Here is a 12,815-nt window from a genome sequence, read left to right on the forward strand (position 1 = left end):
CTATCCAGGCAGCTGGGGGGGATAGGGGAGAATTAACAAAGTCTCCTGTGCTGGGAACTGGAGCAGAGTTCTAAAAAGAACTGGTGGAACCATCAAATGGAATGTGTCTGTGGTTTCCATGGCGACTGCAGAACTTTTAGAACTCTGCGCCAGTTCAGTTCCCAGCACAGGGAACTTTGATAAATCTCCCTCCACTTGAGCAAAGTTCTAAAAAAATAAATAAAACCAACTGGTGTAGTCACCAATGGAATGTGTCTGTGGTTTCCATGGCGACTGTAGAACTTTTAGAACTTTGTTCAAGTGGAAGGAGATTTATCAAAGTTTCCTGTGCTGGGAACTGGAGCAGAGTTCTAAAAGTTCTGCAGTCACCATGGAAACCACATGCACATTCCATTTGGTGGTTCCACCAGTTTGTTTGTTTTTTTCCTCCAGAACTTTGCTCCACTTCCCAGGAAAGGAAACTTTGATAATTGAGCAAAGCTGTAAAAGTGCTGCAGTCGCAGTGGGTACCACAGACCCATTCTTTATGGTGACTCCACCAGTTGTTGTTTTTTTTAGAACTTTGCTCAAGTGGAGAGAGATTTATCAAAGTTTCCTATCCTAAGGGAGTGGAGCAAACGTTTTAAAAACTGGTGGAACCACCAAATGGAATGTGTCTGTTGTGACAGCACCTTTAAGTATTTTGATAAACTTTGGTTAATTCATCCCTCCCTCCCCCTTCAATTCAGGTGTTTAAAAATGGGCGTATGTAAATAAAATAACTAGGTTTTATGTAAATGAAAAATGTTTGATTTTGTGTATAAAAATCCCTGTGTTGTTTCTCAGTAGTATCGTTCCAACTAATCTTGATAAATTGTGTCTCCCATAGTGAAGTTTGTGAAAGTTTGTGAAGGTTTTTTTGTTTTGTTTATAAAGCACTCAATGTTGTTACATGTAGAGTTGCAACTAAAATGTAGACTGAGTGTTACTATGCTAATAATCATAATTAATAATAATGTAACACCCTATTATGACAGCAAAGTGTGGAAGTTAAATTAAACTGTAAACTCTGTTTTTGTTTTATTTATTTTTTAAAATGTACTTTTTTCATTCAAGCGTTGAGGTAGCATAGTAAATAGTAATTAAATGATAGTTTGCAGTTGTTGCAGATAGTAATTTTCTGATTTTCCATTTTAAATATTTGGTAAACAGTAGCAGAGACTCATACTCTCTAGGGACTAATTGAGTGTTCACTGAATTGTAGTGAATTGCAACCAAGCTGTCAGATTTAGGCTGATTTAGAATCTCCAGCTCTTTGCCTAAATTCTACGATTTGGTTTAAATTTAGTACAGTTAGAAGTTTTATTAATGAATATTATATTGTTTTTTACGTTAAATTTCAGTTGCAAAATTAAGGCCAAATTAGACGATTTGGAAAAATGAATCTATACTCTCTGGATTGTTTGTTTTTGCCTACATTGTGCAAGATTTTAATTTCACTACAATTCAGTAGTTGTTGAGTAGACCCTTCTGATAACCTGCCATCATGAAGAATGAGCAAAATGTAGAGTACATCAATAAGAAAATAGGTTGTTGTTTGCAGCTGTTGCTGCTAGAAGACACTGGCTTTTACTGACCCATTCCATTATTGACTATTGCTGCGTACACTGGCTGTGATATCAGGTGTGGGCAGTGATAACAGGCAGATGACGTATATTCCAGGTTATAGGGGACCCATAATGCGTGGTTGATAGTCGGTGTATGTTGTAATGCTTGGAAGGTTATATTATTATGAAGCACAAAGACATTTGAAAAAATGTATCAGAACAAGGATCTGTTATGTATATGCTGATCATTTATACCTTTCCTAAACTGTTTTAATAGACCAGGTATAGGCAACCTTCGGCACTCCGGATGTTTTGGACTACACCTCCCATGATGCCATGCCAGCATTATGGGTGTAAGAGCATTATGGGGGATGTAGTCCACAACATCTGGAGTGCCAATGGTTTCCTACCCCTGTAATAGACCAAAAATGTCCACGTCATTCTTTTCCCCATACAATCCTCTGTTTGTCCATGTATAGGGTAGCTCTATTGACCCTTTACAGCCAGTTTGTCTAATATCATCTTTCTGCTTGTCCTGTTCATGCCCAGTTTTATTTATTTGTGTTAATCGTATTAGCTAGGGGTCGTGGGATTGTAGCAAGTTAGTTTCTATTTTTCCCCCCCAATTAATAATAAGAAAGTATTTAACCAAGAAAGGTACATTCAGATTACTCTGGTTTCCCAGTACGTCCAATTGCCAGTTTATTGTATGTGACGTAAATATTGACTTTGATACTGTTCCCGATATATTGTACCCTGCAATGCTGTCAGTGGTCCTTACAGAATATCAGTTGTGATCTTCATATCTCTTGATGTTTGAATGCATCCACCTCACAGTTCTATAGTTCGTATCTGCTTTTCTCTGAATAATTTATCTGTCTCCCTTCTGCATTTCACAATATTCTAAATGCTAGCAGTTACAATCACTAGTGTTTTTTTTTGTTTGTTTTTTTTTCTTTTCTTATTTTGACTAACCTGTATAACCAAAACCTGAATTCCTAAACCATTGAAAGCAAATTGCATTCACAAGAACAAACAGTAAAACACGTGTGGAATCCTCTGTATCTTGATGGAATGCTGTAGCCTTAAATACAAAGGACAAATAACCGTGTTATAATTGGGTGGGACCATCTAACACAGGGGCAATGTTATCAGTGGACATTCCATTAAACCACTGTACTACCAACTAAAGTAAAAAATCAGGTTTTACCAGACTCCCTTTCGCAAAACACCTTCTTTTGAGCATAGCCTTGTATCTGTCACTTTGACAGATCAAACAGTGCTTATGTATGATTATAGGGCAAATGTAACTAATATTTCTATTAATATGCGTTAATGTCCCTGGATCTGATTTATGATCCTCTATTTAACAATGGTTTCTCACAGATACAAATCTTTACATATTCTCCCCTTTCAATAAGTTATTTGGTTAGTCTGACTACCAGATCTGGAAGGGAACCCCCAGAATATTATAAATGTGTATAAAGGGTATGTTTAAACATAGCTTCAAGTGTTAACTTTCTGTTTCACATGAATGCCAATTTGCATATAATTCTGTATTTTTCACTGTTGTGTTCCCGAAATTCTCATATTGCTGTAAGTAGGTTTCTAACTTCTGATTTGCCCAACCCTCTACAAAACTATAAAAGCTCTCTGTAAATGAACGAGACATTAAAGGGACACTCCAAACCCCTTAGGCACTTAAGCTTGCTAAAATGCTTTATGTATGAAGAATGTATTTTTTTTTTCCATTTTGCAAAAAGTGCAGCTTTTAATAGAAATTCACACTTTTAAAAATTAACCAGGCTACACCCCCTTGGCTTTCACGCAGACAAAAGGTCCTTTTTATTTCCTGGTTTTGGTAGTTCACTGGAGCTAAACTAAAGAGGGAGCACTTGCCCAGAGCACCTACTTTGCAAAAACTTTGCATTGAGCTGCATTGGGAAGACTGTGATTGGACAGCCACAGAAAACCGGGGCGGGGTTTGCAAAGGCAGCAGACAAGAGAACCGCAGGTTTTGCAAGCTGTTTTGAGATATACGTCCAGTGAAAAAATGCATAATTAAGATTTTAACATTTTCATTTGGGGTATATCTACTAAACAGTGATTTGTATTTATTTTGTATTTGGGCAGCAGAGTGTCCAGCTGAATGAGAGATACCAGTGCTGTGTGTGATTGGGGAGAGGACACTATGACATCATATCTGTATAAATATTATTCCAACATGCTGGGATTGGTGTCTGTAATATTATTGGCACTGTACTACAGAAAGTAATTCAATCATAGCTAAAGGTGGATTATTTTCAATTTTTTTATTTAGGAAACTTTGATTTAAATAATCTCATTATTTTATTAGCATGTATTACCCATATGCCTGATTTTGGCTTCTTTTTTTTGTCATTTAGATCCCTACCTGCATGTTTGCATCTGTTTGATTGCTTAACCCCTTAACCCCTTAAGGACACATGACATGTCTGACACGTCATAATTCCATTTTATTCCAGAAGTTTGGTCCTTAAGGGGTTAAGGACACATGACATGTGTGATATGTCATGATTCCCTTTTATTCCATAAGTTTGGTCCTTAAGGGGTTAAACAGCATGACATTTTTCTGTATCTTTATACCCGCTTGGTGAACACTAAGCAAAAATGTATTTTATTGGAATTTAGCTGGTCATTTGAAGAAGTAATCCAGTTCGAGATTATTTGATAACTACAAATGTTTAATGAGGAGTAGTGTTTAAGTTTTAGACAAGACGTCAATCCATGGGTGCACACACCGATTTTTTTACATTTTACAGACGCTAACAAGTCTTATCACACAGATATGCAGTATCTTTATCATCTACAGATATTGCATGCCACCCGAGATGTGCAGGCCATGCAAATAGGACTTGGCAACACTTTACGCAGCATAAAATATAATATATGCTATTCATTGAATTAGTCAAATTGCTAGCAAGTATATACCGTAAATAAAATATATTTTTTATTCTTAAAAGAACACCCCACTGTGCATAATATAATGCATTTTGTCAAGTGCATTGGATTTTTAAAAAATCCTTGTTATATTTAGCTTTCCCTTTGATATAATTTAAAAAAAGAAAATAAAATAAACTTACACGTATTACAGTCGCCCACATGTAACTCATTGTTATGGACAAGTTGTGTCACACAGACAAGCATTGAGGACAAACGGCGCATGCATGCTAATTACTACAATCCACCAATACAAGGGAAGAATTACATCCAGTGCTTGTCTATTAGAAGCATCCATTTCCACGTATGAGGCTAGAGACCCTCCTGGTTGTCTCATTGGCAGCTAAGAGGTGTGATTTATAAAAGTGTCAAATTCACTTGAAATCATTATATATATTTTTTTATAAAATAAATCTGCATGGACAGAAAATTAACCCCAAAGCACTTCAGCTAGGTGACGACTTTTAGATGTGTCATGTGTTCTTTTTAGAATGTGGATTGACTGTAAGCTAGAGGTATGATGGAATGCAGTTGTTTTGTATGAATTTGTGCCTTTCTATAATGATGATGTGGTGTAATCCCGCATTGACAATGAGGGTGGTTTCCCTTGATATACAGTGAGCGCACAGGTGTGAATGCAGCGGACATTAGAGACTGAGATCCAAAGATTACAGGTAAAGGAATGCATATTAGTATCATCGCAACACGAACAAAATAAATGTTGTACAGATAGTAAGGTGAAAATAAACATAGTAAAGTCAGTTGCATCAAAACGATACAATGTAGAACTGTCACGGGGAAACAGATCGCTTCTTAAACTGAGCAATAAAGAACAATACATCTTCTTATGAGTAGAGCAAGTGCATGCAAATAGGGAACATCCTGCTAGTTGAGAATATACTGAGAATGTTGATCAAAGGGGACGATAGTGCTCACAAAGGCCCTAGTCCTGCTTCATAGCTCTTAAATTAAAAAGTAAGGAAATCTCTACCAAACAAGAACTACTGGAAACACTTCATACGTATAACATTTTAAATAATGGAGTAAAAATTTTATTCTTTGGTTGTTACTATCCTTTCCCTGAAGGGTACCCACACTTATACTGGATACATCTGTCCTGCAGTAGAGAGGTGATGGGCCTCAGGACCCTACTAGCCCAGAGAGAAGAGCGGTGATTTAATCCACTACAATTTAGAGTTTTACTCAATATTCCTGACATTTTGAGTGTCTATGACTGAAGGTTGACTATCCTTCTTTATTTTTTATTTTTTTCCTACCCTGTCCGTGGGGCGTTGGTTCAAAGAGGACAGGCACTGTAAACAGTCAGGACCGTTCCCATAATCCAGCATTACAGTAGAAAAAATAGAAAACTCAGCATTTTATTCATACAGCAATCCAATAAGTAATAATAGCACCATATGTAAAAGGAAAAGTTTCAACCCTGTTGTGTCTTTGAATGTTTAAAAAAAAAATAAAAAAATATATCTAAAATAAAGCCGTAGAGAAATGCTCTTGTGGGTAAATGTTTTTTTTTTCCCCCTTATACAAATAAACTTGAGTTTACTTCAATTACTGTCCATGGTGCTGACACAAGTAATGGCATATGCATTAAAAAGACCCCTGAAACACAAGCTTAGACCTAAACCTCTTTAGTGCTACAGTCCGTATAGAAAGGTGATTTTTGCAGAAGGATCATCTAACAATAAAAGGACATAATGTAACCTTTAAAAACTGCGATGTGTAACTTCGTGTTGCTTTTAAGTGCATTTTTCCCCTTTTCGGTTTCCTTTCCTTTGGCCCTTTGTTTCTTAATGCTTCTACTGCCACTCGCCTTTTATATAAAGTTATGTGACCGGTTTCCATACCTGGGTGCCTCCGTTTTGTTTTCCGCTATCCGTGATGTCTGCAGTGTATCGTTCTACGGGATTCTATAACTGATCGGTTGTGGGTAAATTAGCTTAGAAGCTGGTATGGAACTTTGATTAGGCTCCACCGATTGTCAAACTATGTCATAGATCATACTCCTCTAAAAAAAAAATGCTTCCTTACTTATTCTTATGAATAATTAAAAAAACAAGGTGAAATAAAAAATACAAAAATAGAGCGACAAAAAAAGTAAATTTAAAAAGAAAACCTACAAAGTGACAAAGCCACTTTAACAGTAGTTTTACAATGTCCACAGCTATTGAATGTATATGTGTGTGTTTGTATATATATATATATAATATGCCCTTCATAAGCAGGGATTACTAGCCTTTGCTTAAACTCCTAGTTTGTTCATATGTTTTATGTACTGGTGTATGTACATATGTGAGTGGGCGAGCTGCAGTGGTTATGGTATTTGCAATGTATCTGCCTTCTGCCTTCTTTTTGATCAACAGCAAAAACAGATGTGAGAGAAGCTGAACTTGATGGACGCGTGTATCATTTCAGCTTATGCAACTACGTGATGTTTCTAACAAACTGTGCCTACTCAGCATTTTTGTTATTGCGGCTAAAAGAGGCCAAAATTGCCAAACCAAGCCCAATTTTTTTCCCTCCAGTGTCGTAGAGAGGCGGATCACTAGAAACAAAGGAAAAAACAAAACAAAAGCATGATGCTGGTCAAATAGGACACTTGGGAACTGAGCTTGAACTGTTCGTGTGTTGTTGTGTAGTGTTTTAACCCCTTAAGGACACATGACATGTGTGACATGTCATGATTCCCTTTTATTCCAGAAGTTAAGGCACATTTTTTTTAATTTCGGATTTCTAATCATTTAATAATAATCTTTCACTAAACTATAAGCCTCGGGTATGTAACATCCCAGTACACATAAGCTATGAAGCATCATTTTTATCACATATTTTACATGAACTCCTGAGTCGGTCGATCAGGTAACACAATGGTCTTGTTACCCATGAAGATTTGAGAGCTTTCCATTTGCACACCTTTTGTAGAGAAGTGTCTATCTGACAACTTGTCAAATGTAAATCGTTTTTGTCCGTGCACAAAGTGATCTGTTTGCCTGCAGCAAACAAAGAGCCATCAGTGAAGTTTTAAATGTCGCTCAGGCACACACAGTTCAGTGCGCCTCCTAACTCGACAAATCCATGCAAACGCTTACGCATCACATAAAGTATATCCATGGGTATTAAAGGTATTTACCTTTTATGTCCCATGTCAGCAGTACTCAAACACAGACACAAATAGAACATTTGGATTACAAGACGTTTGTGGCTACGGTAGTTCTTTGGCGGCTGCAGTTTGTATATCCTGGTTTAAATGTATGCTACAATTAGGACAATTTTTCCGAATGTGACTAATACGCTAATGTGTAGGTACACTTATGCCTCGTTTCCACTGAGCGGATCGGTTCGGGTTGGTACAGTTTGGAAGGTTTAGAATGGACAAGCCCATTCTGGTAAGCGTTTCCACTGCAAGTCTGACCTTCAGGGCCATGCAGGGTTTAGAAAAAATGCTCTTCCTGTCCACCAATCAATGGATTGTATAGTAGCTCCGCCCTAACCGAACCGTTCCATTTTCTATGGCCCTACATCTGAAGCAGGACCCTGAATGGATTGGTACGGTTCACTTGTATGGACCACTTTCATAATGGAAACACCCAAAATAGCGAACCGTACCGAACTGAACCGATCCGCTCAGTGGAAACGAGGCATTAGTAATCATTCAGGTCCTCGCTGACGATTCCGTAAAGCAATGATAGACAAATATTTAAAAAATATTGTTGTATTTGGTCCTGTTATGTCTTAAATTTTCTTTGTGACTCTGTCATCAACATATATGTTGATGACAAATCCTCTATGGGTACATTTTAATCTGTTATGAAAGGAAAGTCACCAAAACTTTACAAACTGGAAAATATGTTTGCAGGTGTATTCACTATAGAATAACTTAAACTTAAAATAAAAATGAACCCGAAATAGCTGATCTGGGGGAAAAAAAAGAAGATTGCTGTAATTGCAGATGATAATATGCTGTTTTCTTTTAACGCTATTACGTATTTTCTCTGTATTCCCAGTGGATTCTGCAGTGTAACAGGGTAAATATACAAATAAATGCCAATCCTGTTGGGGGACACAAGAAAATAAATAGTACAATACCCTCGAATACCAGAGAGGGATAGAGATAAATATTGCACTCACAAACATGTATGAAAGTGCACCTTGGGATAAAAAAGGATTCCCAGCAATAGCAATAATTTAAATCACAGATTGGTATACAGGGAACCTCATTAAAAACGGAGAACAGAGTGATATTGCAGAACGCCAGTAAAGAAACATTGACCAATTTTATTCCACGTAATATAAAGTAAGATAGAAATGCGTAGGGCAGATACAGGTAGTATCTGCCATATGCGGTTTGTCACAAAGAGTACATTTTTAGGTGTTCTGTAGTATGTCTTCAATTAAAAGGCCAAAACTAAACAAGAATGGAATCCTGGCCAGCTTCACCCTAAAAAACCCTTTCTACACTCCCATTGTGAAATAGAACAGGGTGTAAGAAATTTTGACCCTCTTACACAGGTTTTTTGACAAAAAACACAGACTAGTGTATATGAAAATAATAAATTCATACAAACAGAATATAATACAAAAGGACAGTTGTTTGCCATAAGTGGTTAAAGGGAAAAGAATAGAAATTCAAATTATTACAGTGCCCCAAAAAGCAATGCGATGAGCAGAACAAGAGATTTTACAATGAGCAATACCTTCTGAAAGACATATTACCAACAAAAAAAAACCTACTCACCTCAGAGGAATTCAAAACGCTCTTAACCGAAAATTGACCTGTGCCAACCAAAATCAATCAAACATAAGTACAATAACACAGAGCAATGCAATCCTAAAAAGGCAATGGTTAGTACACCGTAAAAAGCAGGCATAATAAAGCAAGCTCTTAAAGGAATACTCCAGGCACCATAACACCTTGATTGGAGTGACGTTTGATGGTTTAGGGCAGTACGCCGTAGGCAGTGATGGCTAAGGTAGGGTTTGGAGTAGAAACTTATTATAGTAATCATATGGAAGTTTAGGAAGGGGAGAGGTTTATTTGAGAACGTGCGTTTTCAGAACACATTTTTAGCTGTAGAATGTGAAGGAGAGTCTTACAGAGGGGAATAAGGAACATCAGAGGAATAGACGCCACACTGGACGAGTGTCAAAATTCTAACACTTTTTATAGGTTACTTTTTGACTATTACTGATAACATAGAGGTAAAAACTGCAAACGTAGCACGTGTCCGACTGCCCCCAAAATCCTGCACTCTTACAACCTACAATTTAGCAACACGCCAACTATTTTAAAGACTAGCAAGAATTGCTTGGAAGAGGCAGAGACAAGCTTCAGTCATGTCTGTTTTAATCTATATGTTTAATGGCCTGTTCCCCTGCACAGTATACAAGGTCAATTTGTATGTCTATGTAAAGCTGACCTTTTGCAAAAAACAGGTCCGTTTTAATCTGGAACTTCATTTACGCACAGCAAAGATGTGATCGTCTTCTAAAATGTGACCCTAGGTTTTAATTTTGTAGTCCTAATAATTACTGATATTGTGAGCTAGTAAACTAGTGGTTGTGCTGTTACAGTAAAGCAAACTAATGTTCTACTACAGTAAATCATATTGTCTGTGGTTATCCTTGCAGAACATGATAAAAATAGTAAAAGTTTAATGAAGCTTGCTTAGTGACTTATTTTATTCTGGGCGAATATTCTCTCTTGATGTTATATTTAAGAGGAAAAATACTTGTAGTTCCACTTTTTCCTGTTTAAAAAAACAAACAAAAATACAAGACGGACTCAAATGGACAGATAACCCTCACAGATACGTGACACCACTGCTAAATTTCACAAAACATGGGACCTGTGGATTAAGGATCAATTTGCGCACCGGGGCCCCATGGGTTGTGTGTACGCCACTGCACCTACAACTTTCATTTCGCAACAATTCATGGTTTAGCGTATAAACTCTATAGATTACACTTATACTCTCTAATCTGTATTATCTGCACATTAAAGGACCACTATAGTGCCACTTACCTTTCTCCAGCGCCGGGCTCCCTCGGCGCTGGGGACTCTCCTCCTCCTTTCGATGTCATTGGCTGAATGCGCATGCGCGGCAAGAGCCGCGCGCACATTCAGTCAGTCCACAGGAAAGCATTCTCAATGCTTTCCTATGGACGCTGGCGTCTTCCCACTGTGAAAAGTGGATTAACTCATATGTAAACAAAGCAGTTTCCCTGAAACTATGTTTACAGCTGCAGGGTTAATCCTAGATGGACCTGGCACCCAGACCACTTCATTAAGCTGAAGTGGTCTGGGTGCCTATAGTGGTCATTTAAGGCTGGCAGAGTCAATTTAATGCAACACCATCACTTTTTTTGTTTTGTTTTTTAAAGATATATTTTTAATAGATTTGAGTCATTTTACATATGTAACCACTTAGTCCTTTTTTTAAGATTTAGGAAGTTTTAAAAGTGCTAATAATAGTCATTTGCTTATAGCAAAATTGGAAGTGAGCAATTCAGATCATGCTGTTTTAACATTTAACATTTGTTGGATATTATCACTTTAGAATTACAGTGTGCTCCTTGACCTAAAAAGTTTTTTTTTGTAATAAATTTTTATTGAAACATTTTCCTTTTTCACAATAAAAGACAATTATGTTGGGTCTTAAGAGATTCAATTCATGTACAGTGTTACAAACAAATAAATATTTGAATAAATTATTACACATTATTTGACATTGTACAGAAAGATAGTGTCACAATGATCCCATAGGAACCAGCATAAATAACAAAAATAAAATAAATAAAAAAAAAAAAAAACCATCACCAAATTTTGGAGCAGATAATTTAGAGCATATAGTCATTTATTTAGATCCACATCTATTTTATATTCTATTTGATTTATCCCTTAGTAAGGCCAACAAATACTTCACAATAAAATACAAATATAATAAACTATCTAGCTAGAAGAGTGTCCAAATAAGCCCTTGTATTTTTTTAACCAATCTTTGTACCATTGTTGCTTCTTCGACATAAAAGTCGAATTGTTGATCAGCTCATATTCCATTGACATTTGGAACATGATCTGATCAATCAATAGTTGCTTGTCAAACGGCTTTGATGATTTCCAATGTCGCGCAATAATGATTTTAACAGCGACTAGGCAATGAATGGCAAAACAAACATCCTTCTGGGAATTGAAAGTCAGGTTTAAATGTAAGAGGGCCGCAGCGGCATTCTCCTCAATTCTATTTGTCGTCATGGCTGTAAAAATATTAAACGCCCATAACCATAAATATTTAACCGCAGGACAGGTCCACCATATATGTGTATAAGTACCTGGCTGACTTCCACATCTCCAACACGTTGGATCAGTAGAATCATATATTCTGGCCAGTCTGGCTGGAGTATAGTACCATCTATATAAAACTTTAAAATGGCACTCAGACAGGTTAAGGCAGTGTATATATTTATTTACCATAGTTAGAGAGGAGTTCCACTCCTCTACAGAAATCTGCAAATCTAATTCTAGTTCCCACCTTTTAATCAATCTGTGAGGGGATTCTTTAAGCAGCTCCAACAAGGACGCTGCCACAGACGAAATCTTTCTAATGGCTTGGCTTCGAAAAATAAATTCCAATTTCTTTGCAAATATATTAGATGATTTAATAACATTTTTGTGGATGAAATTTTTTAAGCGAAGATAAGTAAAGATTTCTCCGCCTGGAATATGACGAGTATCTATAATGCTTTGGAAAGGTACGATCTTATCTCCCTGCATAATGTCTGCAATCCTCAGTTTGTCAACATTATTCCAGTGCTTTAACGAGAAATCTTCTATCAGTATTTCCAATATGTCAAGCGTACATGTTTTCGGTATGGAATTATTTATGCTTAGTTTTTTCTTAATGTTTAGCCATTCTCCCAGCATCTGGGATAATATCAACGAGCTAGTTAGAGGAGAGTTTTTAAGGGAAGTCTTTGTAGTTGTCCACAAAGAATGTTGTAATTTATCCAAATGAGCCACTTTGGATTCTATAATATACCAGGGCTCAGAAACCTGTTTAGGATCCTGGAGAAGATAAATATGCCTGATAATATTCGCTTGGTAACTATATACAATGCTAGGGAAATTTAGACCGCCATTGCTCAACTTTTTAGTTAGGATCTTTTGAGTAATTCTGGGTTTTTTATAGTTCCAGATAAAATTGTTAAAACTAGATTGAATCATTGCCAACCAGG

At 36.7% G+C, this 12,815-nt stretch overlaps 1 protein-coding gene across 1 annotated transcript in view; it reads left to right on the forward strand.

Annotated features, from left to right (window-relative positions):
- The window catches only part of ITPKA (inositol-trisphosphate 3-kinase A), a 94,192-nt gene that overhangs the window by 696 nt on the left and 80,681 nt on the right, over positions 1-12,815 (forward strand). The gene's annotated exons all lie outside the window — the stretch shown is intronic.

Source organism: Pelobates fuscus, chromosome 13 (genome assembly GCF_036172605.1).
Source record: "Pelobates fuscus isolate aPelFus1 chromosome 13, aPelFus1.pri, whole genome shotgun sequence".
Taxonomy (NCBI): Eukaryota; Metazoa; Chordata; class Amphibia; order Anura; family Pelobatidae; genus Pelobates; species Pelobates fuscus.